The sequence below is a fragment of the Mesoplodon densirostris genome, chromosome X, assembly GCF_025265405.1.
Source record: "Mesoplodon densirostris isolate mMesDen1 chromosome X, mMesDen1 primary haplotype, whole genome shotgun sequence".
NCBI lineage: Eukaryota > Metazoa > Chordata > Mammalia > Artiodactyla > Ziphiidae > Mesoplodon > Mesoplodon densirostris.
The window spans coordinates 39092160-39111135 of NC_082681.1; the positions used below are offsets into that span (position 1 = coordinate 39092160).

An 18976-nucleotide genomic window follows, 5' to 3' on the forward strand; every position below is an offset into this window, starting at 1 on the left:
CACCACCAGGGAAGTCCTGAACAAACTGTTTTAAAATTCCTCTTTTCTAACCCAGAAGAAATAAATCGAAAAACAGAGGGAATGAGTTAGGCTGCTACTAGTTTTCTCTCCCCCCAGAGCAGGATTTCTCAACCTTGGCACTCTTAATGTTTTAGGCCAGATAAGTATTTTTTGTAGAGGACTGTCCTGTACATTGTAAGATGTTTGGCCATCCTTGGCCCCCAGCCACTAGATGCCAGTAGCTTCCCCCACCCAAATTGTGACAACCAAAAATATATTGCGATATTACCAATGTTCTCTGAGTGGGGCCGGGGGGCGGGGTGCAAAAATCACCTCCAATTGAGAACCACTGCCCTAGAAATTAGAGCAGTTAGAGATCCTGGACATTAACTCTTGGGAGACCACGCAGACTACATTTTGCAAACCTAATGGATCAGATGAGTCTAAATACACAGGACACCACTCCAGGGTTCACATCAATAATTTGGATAGTTAACTGCCTTCTACCTGTATTTTCTCAACTGCCTCCATTGATTTTAAACAACCCAACATCATTGGATAAATGTCTTCACTCACTAAAGATGAATTCCTGAGGGCCAACATTTAGGGGACCCAAAATCAAATTATGATGACTACCCTTTACAAATGTATGGCACTTCATGTTTTCCACATCTGTCACTTTATTTGAATTCAGTTCAACATTCATTGGTTGTTTTCTATGCACCAGGAGCTTTTAATCTTCATACCCCCTATATTAGTTTACTGTGGCTGCTATAACAAATTACCACATACTTGGTGGTTTAAAACAATATAAATTTATTCTCTCTCAGCTCTGGAGACCAGAAGTCTGAAATCAAAATCACTGGGCTGAAATCAAGGTGTTGACAGGGTTACACTTCCTCTAGAGGGTCTAGGGGAGAATCTTCTATTCCTTGACTCTCCCAGCTTCTGGAAGCTGCCAGAATCCCTTGACTTTTAACCACATCACTTTAATCTCTACCTCTGTGGTCACATTACCTCTTCCTTTTCTGTGTATTATTAAATCTCCCTCTTTTTCCCTCTTATAAGGATATGTATGGGGCTTCCCTGGTGGCCCAGTGGTTGAGAGTCCGCCTGCCAGTGCAGGGGACACGGGCTCGTGCCCCAGTCCGGGAAGATCCCACATGCCATGGAGCGGCTAGGCCTGTGAGCCATGGCTGCTGCGCCTGCGTGTCCGGAGCCTGTGCTCCACAATGAGAGAGGCCACAACAGTGAGAGGCCCTCATACCACAAAAAAAAAAAAAAGGGATATGTATGATTACATTTAGGGCCAACCAAATAATCCAGGATAATTTCTTTGAATCCTTAATTTGATCACATCTGACTCTTTTTGTTGTTGGTGGTGGTGTTTTGCTGGTTTTTTTCCCCCTGGTTTTTTGCCATATAAGGTATCATTCACAAGTTCCAGAGTTTGGGGTATGAATATTTTTTGGAGGGTGGAGAGCTATTATCAGCCTACCACCCTTGTGAAGCAGGTAAAAATTATTATTTCCATTTTATAGATGAGGAAATACTGGCATAAAGAAGTTAAATCACTTATAAGAGGTTGCATGGTGAGAGACTGGTAGAGGTGGGGCAAGAATCCAGGGCTTCTAACTCCTCTTTTTAATTAACTATGGCCCGGAAGGATAGAGACCTATTTCCCCTTCCTCCAGAAAACATAGTGAAAGGCCCTGTGGAGTCTGTATAATCATGAGGGATTAGGTGGAGTTTCTAGGTTAGGGAGGATTATGGAAAAAATCTCATATCATGCTGAGAGATTTAGGGGTAGGCAAACACATAGACTCTCCCAAGATATTGGAACAGCACAAGGGAAACAAAAGGAGACTTAACCCAGCATGAGAAGGCAAACTGTAGCCTTTTAATATTCATTGAGCCCATGACAACATTCTGTTTCACCTGATATTCAGCATTACACATAGGCAGCACTGAGTAGGCATATGCTATATACAGTGTTATAAAACTTTCTCACAAAATAGTCTCCAGTTGAATTCTCACAACACCTCTGTATGGAATGGCATTATCGTCATTTCATTTTATAGATGAGGAAACTGAGGTTTGAGAAGTGATTTTCCCAAGCTGGATAAAATCTAAGCCTTCATCTTCTTATCACAATTGTCTCCTCTAAGTATCATATCATTTGAGAATTACATATCTAGATCTCTTATTAAGTTATGACCCATAGCTACTGAGATGTCAATATAGATGGCCAGTGTCACTTTACATGTAGTTCTGGCCAGTGTCACTTTACATGTAGTTCAACCCTCAAGAGACTCAAATACCCTTCAGGCACTTTTCATGTAATTCAGATTCATGAACAACAGGTGGCAGTAAGACCCTTGGGTAAGTGGTTTGAATGATCAAATTTAAACTGTTAGGTATGCTTACCTTAGACTACAACAAAAATTGTGGATTTCTAGGACTTTACATTTTAGAAAAAATGTTACACTTTGCTGGTCTATTTTAAGTAGTATGTTCAGATACGCTTAAAGATCAGGCACACAAAATCATTTAAAGAAAATGAAATATATATATATATATAATTTCTTATCTTTTGAAATAATCTCTGTATCAACTACAGTTTAACTAAAGCTTGGTCTTATTCTCAGACATAATTAGAATTTTCCATTTTACTTCACTCTAAATCTTTATTTTTAAATCAAATTTCCTTTCTGACTAGTACAGGGCTTCAGGATTTCTCTTTGCCTTACCAACAAAAGAGTTACGGGCTCTTTTTCTCAGGTGGAAACAGCTTTTATTCTTTTGTACTTTCTACGATTTCAGGGAAAGAACTTCTCTAATGAGAAAAGAGTAGGCAAGACAGTTTCTCCTTTTGAGTTTCCTATCTCTATCTTTTCTGCTTCTCAGCAGAAAATCAAACAACAATGTGTTATTACTGAAAGCATAGAGCCCCATAGCTTTTCTTACTATAAGAATGAGGTAAATTTTCAATCTAGTCCTAAAAATATACTGTTTTAGTCTGTTAGGGCTGCTATAACAAAATACCATAGATAAGTAGCTTATAAACAACAGACATTTATTTTTCACAGTTCTATAGGCCGGGAAGTCCAAGATCAAGGCATCAGCAGATTCTGAGTCTAGTGAAGACCTACTTCCTGGCTCATAGGCATCCAACAAAACATCCACAGACATTAGACTGTGTCCTCACATGGCAGAAGGCACTAGAGAGCTCTATGGGGTCTCCTTTATAAGAACACTAATCCCACTCATGAGGGTTTCACTGTCATGACCTAATGATTTTCCAAACTCCCCGCCTCCTAATATTGTCACATTGGGCATTAGGTTTCAATATTTGGAGGGACACAAATATTCAGTCTATGGAAGACAGCAACATCCATCCTCCTAGCAGATATTTCCAATGGTAACTAACCTCTGGCTTAGTGTAACTTAAAATTTACATGTGATGAGTTTCCTTAGCAAATTTCTAACTACCTGCAACATCCACTTATTACCTTCTGCCACAGATGGAGTCTTTTTTTTTTCCAAGCTAAGTGATACAAACTTAAGGTCACACCAAAACAACAAATCAAAAACCCCACACATTTAAGTGTTTTTTATAAAGAAATATTCAATAGCTGCATCACAGATATACTAGCACATCATAGTAAACAATGTTCAGGTTGTCACCAATCTTAATGTTGAGGCTGTCTAGACTTGCCACTCTGCTAGGAATTGTGAGAACTCAGGAGAAATGTAAGCTACAGTTCCTGTTTCAGGAGGTTTACAATTCATTTGAGATGAGATTCCTAAATGAAGCATATCTATAATATAAATATAATGTATACATAAGTACCTATTCAAAAGAGTGATTGCAGATAGTATGAAGCATAGTGGATTATGATAGGCAGGTCTCATGGAGAAGAACTTAAAAGTTGGATAGGTTTTACATGAGCGTGTATTGATACAAGAGGCAAGAATCGTTCAGATGGAATGAATGAGGCTCACAAAGGCAGAGAGGTGAGAACCTGGTAGGATTGTAGGTCAGAATAGGGACTTGCCTGGATAAAGCAGAGATCAGGATGGAGAAATATAGCCAAGTTATATCATGTGTAGTCTTAAAGGCAGAGAGTTTAGAAAAGATGTTTGGCTTATAATACTTTTCGCTGTCCCAGTATACAGACTGGGCTCTCAAAGTAAGGATGAAGGCTTAGGTCAGAGAAGGTCTGCAATTAGGATTAGTTACAGAGAAGAAGCCAGGTGTGGGGAACTGAAGAGAGTCAATCCATGAGAAGAGGAGAAAAAGGAGGGACCATGACCTTGATTGAGCCAAGGAGAAGAAAGCCATCAGCACTAATAGCAGCCCAAAAAGAGTTGGAGAAGGATGGTGAGTTCTGTTTGATAGGGTTAGTCTCAGAGGATGATAGATACATGCACAGAAGAGACAACTGAAGATGCTGTTTCAGGTGGGGAAGAGAGTTAAAGGAAAAGTATTCTTATCTCTTGGAGCAATTGAGCACAGCCCATCAATAACATCAGAGTACCCAGGTCCAATGCGGCACCTTCTATTGTTCCTCCAAATGTTCAATGCCATTTATCTTCCCCTCCCACGGATCATGCATTTAATGGCTGTCACATCGTTTGGGAAACTTGACTGCAACACTGTCATTTCATGGGCAGCAGTAAGAAGGCTTATACCAAAGTCCTTGCAGAAGACAATTTTAAGATAAGATATGCACTTGTCATACCTTCAGTGAGCATCTGTCGGCTTCACCATAGGCTGCACATAGCGAATTATTTTCTAATTCTTAACACTCTGGTTTCCCCATGCTGCTTCTCCTGAGTGGATTGAGACATGCAAATTAAGCTTAGTTTATTTGAATGTATTTATGTAATCACCCCACTGTCCATAAAGTGACAGGTGAAACAAAAAGTATTTTCCAAATTGGTCAGCTTGCCTAAGACCATTGAGAACTAGAGAAAGAGTCAAGCTATAAAATATCTTCTTGCAGTAAGGAGAGCCATGTTCATAAAACATGTTGATTTCTTTCCCTTTACAGAACTATATGCAATGTAACCCGTAAAAAATAGGTCAGAGGTTCCTGTCATATTCAAGGCACTGGTCCAGAAACCAGCAAACAAAACCTCAGCAAGATATCTTAAATCCTCTTTACCAGCTGAGGCAGTTGGTTATAAATGAAAAATTAAAGGAAACGGTATCTTCAAGGTCACCAAAGAGGCTGCTCTGCCCCTTATCCCAAGGGTTGTAGGTAGGATATAGTCTTTTAATAGTACGGACTTCAGGGGCTTCCCTTGGTGGCGCAGTGGTTAAGGATCTGCCTGCCAATTCAGGGGACAGGGGTTCGAGCCCTGGTCGGAGAAGACCCCACATGCCTCAGAGCAACTAAGCCCCTGCATCACAACTACTGAGCCTGTGCTCTAGAGCCCGTGAGCCACAACTACTGAGCTGGCATGCCACAACTACTGAAGCCTGCATGCCTAGAGCCCATGCTCCACAACAAGAGAAGCCACCGCAATGAGAAGCCCGCGCACCACAGCAAAGAGTAGCCCCCGCTCGCCACAACTAGAGAAAGCCCATGCACAGCAACGAAGACACAACACAACCAAAAATGAAAATAAATTTATTAAAAAGAAAAAAGAGTATGGACTTCATAGTTTGACTGCCAGCGTTCAAATCCCAGACCTGCAGTTGAATAGCTCTGTGACCCTGAGCGAGTTATGTCAGCTGTCTGAACTTCAGTCTTATAAGATGGAGATAATAACAATATTTAGCTCATAAAGAGGATTAAATGAATCAACGTATTTAAAACATGTCTGATATCTGACATATAGTAAGTGTTCGATAGATGTTATGATTACAATCATTTCCATTTTCTCCAGCCATATGGCTTTTTGTCATCACTTTCATGGGTATTAGCAGGTACCTAGAATTCTAGCGCTTATAATTACTAAGAACTTTTATTAATACAAAATACATTCACTTAAAGACGCAGATGTAGAGAATGGACTTGAGTACACGGTGAGGGGGAAGGGTAAATTGGGACGAAGTGAGAGAGTGGCATGGACATATATACACTACCAAATGTAAAATAGATAGCTAGTGGGAAGCAACTGCATAGCACAGGGAGATCAGCTCGGTGCTCTGTGACCACCTAGAGGGGTGGGATTCGGAGGGTGGGAGGGAGGGAGACGCAAGAGGGAAGGGATATGGGAACATATGTATATGTATAACTGATTCACTTTGTTATAAAGCAGAAACTAACACACCATTGTAAAGCAATTACACTCCAATAAAGATGTTAAAAAAAAGATCACATATATATGGAATTTAAGGAAAAAAATGTCATGAAGAACATAGGGGTAAGACAGGAATAAAGACACAGACCTACTAGAGAATAGACTTGAGGACACAGGGAGGGGGAAGGGTAAGCTGGGACGAAGTGAGAGAGTGGCATGGACATATATACACTACCAAATGTAAAACAGATAGCTAGTGGGAAGCAGCCGCATAGCACAGGGAGATCAGCTCGATACTTTGTGACGACCTAGAGAGGTGGGATAGGGAGGGTGGGAGGGAGGGAGACGCAAGAGGGAAGAGATATGGGGATATATGTATATGTATAGCTGATTCACTTTGTTATAAAGCAGAAACTAACACACCATTGTAAAGCAATTCTACTCTAATAAAGATGTTAAAAAAAATACATTCACTTATACCCTTGTACCAAATGTAGCAGATGCTATCATGCCTATACTTCTTTACTCTTACCACTTCAGAGTATGCTACCCTACCCCAACTCCCTACTGCCAGCACCTGCATTTCTTTCACTGAGGATTTTCTCTGGATAGTGAAGCCCACTTTACCAACCTGTGTGTCAGGTAGGACATACCGAGTTGTTAACAGCCCTCAACCAAAGACTGACAGGAGTTGGTGTCACCTCACCCCTCAGGTGGGATCACTCTGAAGCAGATGTCTTACACTGCCTCCCAGACTTTCCCCTCAAGGCTGAGCCCTAGTCACTCTCTGTGGTAGCTAGTTTGATAATGCTACCTTTAATCCCTGCTTTCTTCCCTTCCTTGTTTCACCGCCCCATTCTTCTATTCTCAAACAAACTACTTATACTTGAATCCTTGTTTAGCTTGGGAAGCCCAAACTAAGATCTTCTCAGAAACCTGTGAGATATGTAAGGGTAGACACCATAATTTTGCAGTAGGTAAACTGAGTTGTGGGTCATGTGGGTATTTAATGGAAAAGTTGGGCCTGGAACCAAGTCTCTTGTTACCATATATATTCTTTTTCTGTTACCAGAGTATATATCATAGCTTTTTCCAGCTGTGCACAAACAGACTAATAATGTCAGTAATCCCCCATTATCCTTCTCCTCATTGCATATCAGTTGATCTCCCAAAAGTATGTCTGGACAAGGCAAGAAAGGGTCACATTCCAACCGACTGATATCATTGAACTTTTCCATGTGTGAAAGGAACATTTATCAGTTTGTTCTTTAAGTGTCTGATCTTAACTGCCCATCTACCTAATGAAAATAGAATTATCTGTCAGAGTCTGGAAATGGATTGTTCTAGTTCACCAAAGAGTCTAGCTAATAAAGAAGTTGTGAATTAGCTGAAACTGATTTTTTAAAGTAACATTTAGCACAGTTGTCACATTGAATGCAAATTAAGCTTCCTTTGATGATTTAGAAGGAAATTGGGGGACCAAGTTTGCCTCAGGATCATGTGTGTATATATCAATACATATGAATTCTCATTACATTGGAAGACATACAAAAGAGCTGGGTGCTGATGGTTCCTCAGTGGATGCACCACTGGGTAATAAGGATTTATTTATGTGATGTGTCCTCCTTTCTGGGCCATCTCTATGTTCTGTATCTCCTACCCAAAAGGGAAGTACCCTATAACCCTGGATTCTATAACTGAGGCTAGTTAGACTGAGCATCTGCTAGATGTAGAGCACAAGAAGGTTCTGTACATTGGGGTCTCTTATTTGGAGAGCCTCTTTAATTAAAGGCCATCTGGTCCCCCATAAAGGATTGTAATTAAGGAAGCAGTGTATGAGCAGATACATCAGTGAAAACCTTGCCTGTGCTTGCCTTCCCTCCAAGATACTCAGTACTCAGGTGAATGGCAAGGTCATATTGGGCTATTTTTATTTTTCATAAAAAATGATTTGGGTCTAGAGGTTGGGATAAAATAAATCACTGATCCAATTAAGTGTCAGACACAGGACTTACTAACATCTGAATGCTCCTTACCGAATGTGATTCAGCACAGATCTGCTGTTTTCATTGTCCCTGTTTTTTCCAGTTGATTTTAAGCTCTGCATGACAGTAACAGAGGCTCCCTGCAGCTTTGGGATAGATAAAAACCTGAACAAGCCCCTTAGCTTTGTCAAAAGGATCTGCACATGTCTTTTTCACTACAAACATAAGTGAAAACTCCTATCACAGTTATTCCTTAGGAGTATAACAAAAGGAGTATTCTTCATCCAATCTCCCAAAGAGGAGTTGCCAAGTTAGAAGTCATCTCTGTTGCAATGTTCAAATCTATGGATGTGATCAAACCAGAATTTTGTCTTTTCATGCAAAAGTAAACAATAAAAGGGGCTCTACCCTGACCCTTGCTGTCTACCTTAACTCCTACATCTGCAGGACCCATGGGTTAAAGCCTTCAGAGTCCTGGGCATTAGGTATAAGGTGTTCATGAGATCAGAAACTGAGGTTATGGGAATGAGGTACAACCCAATGATATGCTTAAATTATGGACCTCAGCTATGGCTTGAATATATTTCTCTGAAAGGTGCAATAATAGGGGTATCATTTTAGAACAGTGGAGTGCAACAGGAAGCACACTGTCAACTACCCCCTGGCTTTGTAGTAATTTGAATGTTACTGTAAAAAATGACCCTTCACATTTCACAACTTCACCTTACAACCTCAGCAACATCACTTACCTATAACGCAGCTAAGAACCAGGAACAAAACAAAGAGGATATCTGAGCATCATATCCATGCATTTTAATGTGTGTGCTTCCCTCAAGGCGAACCTAGATAGAATTTTATTCAGAATCTATACACCTGTATTTTTCGTATAATTCTAACCAAGTTTGGATATCTCTGATCCTACCAAAGATTAGGAACATCATGTCAAATGCTAGACAGTGGATGTTAAAACAAAGACAAGAGAATACTTAGAGCAAGGGGACAGAGAGGGGAAAAAAAACTAGGAAAAAGCTGACAAAATAATTTTCTGCAGTCTGCGAACATTTAGTGTTGGAGCAAATATTCTTATAGCTTGTAATAGGCCCTAAGGGTATCACTGGATACAGCACAGTGAGAAGATGAAAATCATAGCATGCACCCTGAGTCATAGAGAAAAGATGAAATTATATTCAATATAATCTGCTTAAGGAGGCAAGGAAGTGTGCAATACACATTAGAAAATGTTTTATCCAAAATGATTAAATTAAAATCATTGCAATACAAAGAGTAACTTTGAACTCCAGAAAACTCTACCATCCAGAAAGATGCTTTTTAGAGAGCTCCATGTGTTGTGGTTTCACTCTATATCATTCTGACCTCATCTTTTACAGCCTTGGTCACCTCTTGGTGAGAGATGATGATTTTGCATCTTACGCTCCTTTTTGCAGTGGAAAAATACGTTCCTATTTTTGCCAAGTTTTACAACTCTTGGAAAGAAAGGGGGATCTTTATTTTTAATTGCATATTTTGTATGCTTCTAAGGGGTCATAAAGTGCCCTCATTCTTATATTAGCAGTGAATTTCCAGTAAAAATTTTGGTGCAAATATAGATACCCCCCTCCAAAGTAAAAGCAAATTACCCACAATGCATCTTTGCAGTAGAATGTTCATCCAATTAGATTGCAAGGCAATTAGTATGATTACTCATCTGTATACACAGTACTTAGTTTCCATTTTGCCTGCAGCAACTGCAGTTTTGACAATTTATCTGACAGGTCCACAACCTACATTTCTGAAAATGCCAAAGAAACGGAAGCTACCTGTATTTGTAAGGTATAGTTCAGAGATTTTGGAAAAGGGTGAGAATAATGGGCCCAGAGCAGAGGGAGAGAGAATTGAGATGGAGAGGAAATTGTATGGCTGAATTCTAAGAGCTACTATCATGACTAAAAAAGTACCTCTAAAGGAGGGCAATACTGCGGGAAAGATTTAGGGGGGAAAATTATAAAGTCAAGATGGCAAAAGAAAGTTGGCATGAATTTCCCAGTAAGTAAAAAGGTCAGATTCCAGAGGAAGTAGCCAGTGCAAGCTAGATAAAGCAAATCTGATTCTTTTTTTTTTTTTTTTTTTTTTTACTTAGACTTTGGTGGCAGGGGTGGGGAGGGGAATTAGAGAAGCAACAGGAGTAGCCTTGGAGGGATCTCAGCCTTAAGTATTAAGGAGTCCAGACTAGGAAAGGTAGGTGAACTGCAGAAAGTGGTAAGTATGGACTGAGAGAAGAGGACCACTAAAGTAAACCTAGATACCAGAGGCATTACGTAGCATGGTGGGAATCTTTTCCCACCACCCATCAACATTCAAATGCCCATGGGTATCCACTAGGCCTAAGTCTAAGCAAGAAGTCCTATGTGGGGAAGACATACAGAGGTCAGGGTTCTTTTTAAGGCTCTCTGGAGAGAAGTGTCTTAAGCCAAGCTTCCAGGACAAGCCCTGGATTCAGTGACCCAGTTAAAACTTTGTTGGTGAGAGTGACATCAGCAAATTGTCAGGGTAGGAAGCTCCAAACTCCTGTCCCTTCTCAGAAACATTGAAAACCAGCAGAAAGGCATAATCAACTTTGTCAGAAATCTGGAAAACAGTCAAAGATTTACAGAAACCAAGAAAGCACTGAATCAAGAAAAAAAATCAACTTCATATGGTAAGAAAGCTATGTGGCATTTTTACTGCCCTTGTTCCACCCCCTCCCTAGCTCAGCAGTGGTTTTGAAGACAGCAACTCCCATTTCTTGTGTGAGACCCTAATCCCTGGTTCTAGAGGGAGCAGAGCAGACCTTATCTGAGACTTATTATGTTTATCTGTTCTAAACTGTCTATGGGCTTCCTGAAAGGACTGATGCAAGGCACTCATCTCTGTTTCACCTAACTCAGAAATCACTCAGGACAGTAAAATGGTGGACTTTGCCCCCAAAACACTGTAAGGCAAATGAAAACCCTGCACACACCTGGGGCAAAAGATTGTGGTTTGACAAACAATAGACTGCCTAAAGCCTGAAAGGATATTTGAGGAGAGAGATTTTTTTGGAAAGTAGGACATTCAAAAGCACCCATGTATACTGGGGAATCCAGAAAGCCTTACACATTCCCAGAGTGGGAAACATGTTCAGAAAAGACCTAAGAAGACCCTAAGTTTTCACCTCTGGCTGATCTCTGAGCTCAGTGTAAGCAGGAAGTGAAGGCTAAGCCAGAGTTATAAACAGTCTAGCTAAGTTTTGAAAGAGTGTCCCAGCATAGAACCAATCTGCAAAGACTGGGAAAGGTGGATTTTTGGCTTTTTTAACTATTGGGGTGTGTGCCTGTGTGTGTGTATTCTGGAGTTAAAGGAAATCTCTGTCAAAACATTAGTTGAACACTAACTGAAGGAACAGAGACTTCACTGAACACACATGACAAGGAATAGTCTTTGCAAAAATAGTTTGGAAAAGTAATTAAACAAATGGACAACTACAGCCTTCCACAGCAAAAAAGAGCAAATCCTAGACAAGGGGAATAATTTGGTTTCCAGAGATGCATAACATTATAATATTCAATGTCCAATTTTCAACAAAAAGTTACAGCATACACAAAGAAACAGGAAAGTATGGCCCATTCACAGGAGAAAAGAAGTTGACAGAAACCACCTCTGAGGGAATCTATTGTTAAGAGATAATATCATAGTTCTAAGCTCCTACATTAAAAAAAAATAAACTCAAATCAATAACATAAACTTATGCCTCAAAGAACTAGAGAAATAAGAGCAAAGTAAATGCCTATCTGGCAGAGAAAAGGAAATAATAATGATTAGAGTAGAGTTAAACAAAATAGAGAACAGAAAAATAACAGAATCAAAGAGCCCAAAAGTTGGTTCTTTGAAAAGAAGAACAATATTGACAAACCTTTAGGTAGACTGACAAAGAAACAAATGAAATAATACAAAGAACTAAAATCAGAAATGAAAATGGGGGCATTACTACCAACCTTATGGAAATAACAAGGATTATTAGAGAATGCCGTGAACAACCATATCACAGCAAATAAAATGACCTGGATGAAATGGACAAATTCCTAGAAACTTACAAATTACCAAAACTGACTGAAGAAGAAATAGAAATTCTGAACAGTAAATATATTGAATTTGTAATAAAGCAAAACAAAGCAAAACATCTCAGCAAAGAAAAATTCTGGACCTGATGGCTTCACTGGTGAACTCTGCCAAACATTTAGAGAGTAATTAACACTAATTCAAACTTCTCAAAAAAAAAATAGAAAGCTCCCTAACTCATTGTATGAGGCTAGCATTACTCTGATAAAGACATCACAAGAAAACTACAGAACAATATATCTTATGAATATACATTCAAATATCCTCAACAAAATACTAGCCAATTGAATACACAGCATATTAAAAGGATTATATACCATGACCAGGTGGGATTTATCCCAGAAATGCAAGAATGGTTCAACATAATAAAATCCATCAATGTAAAACATAACTTAAAAGAAAGAAGGAGAAAAACCACATCATCATCTCAACTGATGCAGAAAAGCTAATAAAGAAATTAAGCAAAATGCCAGGATGCAAAATTAACATACACCAACAATGAAGAATCCAAAAAGGAAATTATTTAAATAACTCCATTTACCATATTGGTCAAGAGAATAAAATATCCAGGAATAAATTTACCCAAGGAGGTGAAAGACATATACTGAAAACTTTTTTAATAAATGCTGAAAGAAATTAAAAGAAACCTCAGTAAATGAGAAGACATTCTATACATTCTGTGTTCATGGTTTATAAGATTTAATATTGTTAATATGTCAATTCTGCCTTAAAGGGATATACAGATTCAATGCAATCTCTATCAAAATTCCAGTAGCCTTTTTTTTTTTTTGCAGAAATGGAAAAGCCAATTCTCAAGTTCATGTGGATTTGCAAGGGGTCCTAAATAGCCAGAACAATCTTGAAAAGGAAGAACAAAGTTAGAAGACTCACACTTCTGATTTCAAAATTCCCTACAAATCTACAGTAATCAATACAGCATGTCACTGGCATAAGAATGAACATACAAATCAATGGAATCCAATTAAGAGTCCAGAATAGACCATGTAGACTTCAAGATCAAGATGGAAGAATAGGAGGATGCTGGGCTCACCTCCCCTCACGAACACATGAAGATTACAATTATGTGTAGAGTGACTCTCTCTGAAATATACCTGGCTAGCAGGCTGGCTTTTCTAAACCAAGGCTGTGAAGAAAGATCCACATGGAGTCTGGTAGGAAGGGAGAAGTGATCTGGTCGGGGGCCACATGCCTAGTGGGGGACCCAGAAGAGGAAGGGGATATCACAGACTCAAGGCTCCTCCCTGCAGAGGGAAAGATTCAAGCCATATATTGGGCACCCCAGATTAACCAGATAAAGAGTTCAAAACAATAGTAATAAGAATGCTAAATAGGGACTTCCCTGGTAGCACAGTGGTTAAGAATCTGCCTGCCAATGCAGGGGACATGGGTTCAAGCTCTGGTCCAGGAACATCCTACATGCCACGGAGCAACTAAGCCCATGTGCCACAACTACTGAGCCTGTGTGCCACAACTACTGAAGCCCATGCGCCTACAGCCCGTGCTCTGCAACAAGAGAAGCCACCACAATAAGAAGCCCGTGCACCACAACAAAGAACAGTCCCCATTCGTGGCAACTAGAGAAAGCCTGCATGCAGCAACGAAGACCCAACATAGCCAAAAATTTAAAAAAAGAAGAATGCTAAATAGATGCGCACAGTGAGAATTTTAACAAAGAACTAGAAAATATAAAAAAGAAACAGAGCTGAAGAATACAATAACTGAAAAGAAAAATACACAAGAGGGAATTAACAGAAGATTAGATGATACAGAATAAAACATGTGTGATCTGAAGGATAGAATAGTGGAAATCACCCAATCAGTAGGGCAAAAAGAAAAACAAATTTTGAAAAAATGAGAATAGTTTAAGGGACCTCTGAGACAACATCAGGTGCACTAACATTTGCATTATAGGGGTCCCAGAAGGAGAAGAGTGAAAGGGGTAGAAAATGTATTTGATGAAATTATGGCTGAAAACTTCTTGAACCAGATATCTAGGTACAGGAGACAAACTGAGTCTCAAACAAGATGAACCAAAAGAGACCCACACCAAGATATATCATCATTAAAATGGCAAAAGTTAAAGATAAAGAGAGAATTTTAAAGGCAGCAAGAGAAAAACAAAGACTCACATATAAGGGAACACCCCCCGATAAGGTTATCAGATGATTGTTCAGTAGAAACTTTGCAGGCCAGAATGTAGTGTCATATATATTTAAAGCACTGAAAAGAAAAAGCCTACCACCTAAGTTACTCTACACAGCAAGGTTATCATTCAGAATTGAAGGAAAGATAAAGATACTAAACCTACCCTAAAAGTAATGTGATATATATAAAGCTATAAAGTCTCCACCAAAAAACTATTAGAATTAATAAATGAATTCAGTAAAGTTGCAAGGTACTCTATAAACTAATAATAAACTATCAGAAAGAAAATGCAAGAAAACAATCCCATTTACAATCCCATCAAAAAGAATAAAATACCTAGCAATAAACTTAGCCAAGGAGGTAAAAGACCTATACTTCAAAAACTATAAGACATTGATGAAGGAAATGGAAGATGATACATATACATGGAAGGATATCCCATGCTCATGGATTGGAAGAATTAATATTGTTAATACTATCCAAAGCAATTTCCTCCTGTAGGTCGCCAGTGCTTCCAGGTCATGGTCATTTTGAGCCTGTATCTGGGTGACTTCTAGGTGGTCGTGTCATTGACTGCTCCCCAGCCCCCAACTCCACTGTGGTCCTGCATGTCTCCTGCCCTCCCCTCCCCACTGACCCCTCTTGGGTCCCCTCCAGGCCTTCTGCCCCTGGTCACCAAGGCTTGCCATGCTCTCACCCACTGATGTCATTTGGAGGAAAGATGAATGGGAGGGCTGATTTTCAAGAGCCAAATGCAGAAGTTCCAAGACCAATCCCCCACATAAGGGCTGATTACATTCCAACAGAGGAAGAAAGAAGAGTCTTTGCAGAAGGCAATGATGAAAGCTTCTGGTTCAGATGAATCCTTTCAGGTCATCCCAAATTTGGTTCCATCTCTAAACATATTTGCTTGCATCATGGGATACTTTGCTGGAAAGCTTTCCTATGTGAAAACTTGCCAAGAGAAGTTAAAGAATCTTGAGAATTCCCCTCTTGGAGAAGCTTTATGATCAGGACAGGCATGACGATCTTCACCAACTGGGCACTATTCTCAGAAGTCAAAATATGACTCAAACATGAGTGGTCATTTATCTTTTGTGACAACCCCAGCAGCAGACAACATAGAAAAAGAGATGCTTCCTCATTATGAGCCAACTCCATTCAGTGCTTCTATGAATGAATCTACTCCCACTGGTATTACTGATCATATTGCCCAAGTCAAAGTAAACAAATATGGAGATACTTGGGATGAGTGAAAAATTGCATCATTGGACCTACTGAAGAAGTTTCAATATCCAGCGTCATCTAGGTGGTCATGAATATCTGCATGCTTTGAGCTCAGCAACAGTCTTCGTAAATACATTTAAAACTAGAACCTGGGTTTTTGTGGTTTGGCTTATGAAGATGATGTTCTAAAAACTTACATTTTAATGTAATATTGTGTGAATGTATTCATTTGGGGGAACTCTCTGAATGATGGTAGTATACCATGATTGTACACAGTTTGTGAAATTGTTTTAAGTTACAGGGCAAGGATACTGTTATAAAACTATTAAGAGAGTGCAATACTCTAGAATCACTGTATCTGAAAATAAATGATACCTGCATGTTGAATTGGGGTGGGTGGATGTAGCAATCATAATTTTAAGTCTTAAACTTTATATCAAAAATTATTAAAAAGACTTTCTCCAGTGTTTGCTGTATTCTCTTAATGTTTATGGTAAATAAAATATAAAGGAACATGCATTGAAAAATACTATCCAAAGCAATCTACAAAGTTAATGCAATCCCTAACAAAATACCCATGACATTTTTCACAGAACTAGAACAAATAATCCTAAAATTTGTAGGAAACCACAGAAGACTGAAAATAGCCAAAGCAATCTTGAGGAAAAAAAAGAACAAAGCTGGAGATATTGTGCTCCCTGACTTCAAACTATACTACAATGCCACAGTAGTCAAAACAGTGTGGAACTGACACAAAAACAGACACATAGATCAAGGAAACAAAATAGAGAGCTCAGAAATAACCCCCCTCACATATTATCAATTAATCTATGACAAAGGATGCAAAAATATACAGTTGGGGAAAAGACAGTCTCTTCAATATGTACTGTTGAGGAAACTGGACAGCTACATATAATAGAATGAAATTAGAACATTTTCTCATACCATATACAAAAATAAACTCAAAATGCATTAAAGACCTAAATGTAAGAATGGAAACCATAAAATTCCTTGAATAAAACATAGGCAGTACACTCTTTGACATAAGTCTTATCAATATTTTTTGGCTCTATTGCTTCAGGCAAAGGAAACAAAAGCAAAAATAAACAAATGGGACCTAATTATATTTAAAAGCATTGCACAGTGAAGGAAACCATCAACAAAATAAAATGACAACCTACTAAACAAGAGAAGTTATTTCCCAATGATTTATCTGATAAAGAGTTAATATCCAAAATATATAAAGAGCACATACAACTCAATATTAAAAAATCCAAACAATGCGATTAAAAAATGGACAAAAGACCTGAACAGAAATTTTTTTCCAAAGAAGACATACAGATAGCTAACAGGCACATGGAAAGATGCTCAACATCACTAATCATCAGGGAAAGGCAAATCAAAACCTCAATGAAATATCACCTCACACCTTTCAGAATGGCTATTATCAAAAAGAAAATAAATATAATAAATATTAGTGAGAAAGTAGAGAAAGGGAAAACTTAGTTCACTGTTGGGGGAATGTAAATTGGTACAGCCACTGTGGAAAACAGTATAAAGTTTCCTCAAGAAATTAAAAATAAAACTACAATATGATCCAGCAATTCCACTCCTGCATATGTATCTGAAGAAAATGAAAACACTAATACAAAAAGATACATGCAATGCAATGTTCATAGCAGAATTATCTATAATAGCTAAGATATGGAAGCAACCTAAGTGTCTATCAATAGATAAAGAAGATGTGATTGATATATGATAAATACACACACACAAACACACACAATGTAATATTACTCAGCCATAAAAAAGAATGAAATTTTGCCATTTCCAACATGTATGTACCTGTATCATGCTTAGTGAAGTAAGTCAGACAGAGAAAGACAAATACTGTGTTTCACTTACAAGTGGAATCTAAAAAATAAAACAAATGAATGAATATAACAAAACAGAAACAGACTCATAGATACAGAGAACAAACTAGTGGTTATCAGTGGGAGAGTGGTGAGGGGAGGGTCATGATAGGGGAAGGGGATTATGAGGTACAAACTACTAGGTATAAAATAAATAAGATACAAGGATATAATATACAGCAAAGGGAATATAGCCAATATTCTATAATAACTTTAAATAGAATATAATCTATAAAAATAATGAACTACTGTGTTGTATACCTGAAACTAATATAACATTGTAAATCAACCATACTTCAATAAAAACTGCAAAGAATGCAAATTAAAAAAATACTGTACTACTTCATGGATAAAGTATCTTGCAGCAATACAATTCCATAAAGACACAGACCTACTTGAGAATGGACTTGAGGATATGGGGAGGGGGAAGGGTAAGCTGTGACAAAGCGAAAGAGAGGCATGGACATATATACACTACCAAACGTAGGCTAGATAGATAGTGGGAAGCAGCCGCAGAGCACCGGGAGATCAGCTCGGTGCTTTGTGACTGCCTGGAGGGGAGGGATAGGGAGGGTGGGAGGGAGGGAGATGCATGAGGGAGGGGATGTGGGAACAGATGTATATGTATGACTGATTCACTTTGTTATAAAGCAGAAACTAATAAAAAAAAAAAATGGAAGAAAAAAAATAAAAAAAAAAAAAAAAAAAAAATACAATTCCATTTATATCTTGACCCTGTTTTATGCTAATATTATCATATGTTACATAGTACTGTCATTTTGATACATATGTTATAACCCTTCACAATAAATTGTTTGTTTTAACTATCAAAAATGAATAAATAAATAAACAGACCATCTAAGGCCAATTGGTTTTTGACATGATGCCAAGACCATTCAATGGAAAAAGAATAGTCTCTTCAACAAATGGTGCTGGGACAGCTAGATATCCACATGCAAAAGAATGAAACTGGATCCTTATTTCACACCATATATAAAAATTAACTCAACATAGATCAACAATCTAAAATAAGAGCTAAAACCATAAAAATTCATAGAAGAAATAATATGGGTAGATCTTCATGACCTTGACTTTCACAATGATTTCTTAGATATTATACAAAAAATATAAGCAACAAAAGAAAAAATGGATAAATTGGATTTCATCAAAATTAAAGACTTATGTCATCAAAGGCCATTATCAAAAAGTGGACAAGATAACTTACAAAATTAGAGAAAGTGTTTGCAAATCATATACCAAATCAGGGTTTGTATCCAGAATATATAGAGAACTAGT

General features: G+C 38.3%; 1 pseudogene; it reads left to right on the plus strand.

The window, feature by feature from the left end:
- The first annotated feature begins 15261 nt into the window (after window positions 1-15261).
- On the plus strand, window positions 15262-15837 carry LOC132482539 (OCIA domain-containing protein 1-like; annotated as a pseudogene).
- Window positions 15838-18976: the final 3139 nt, after the last annotated feature.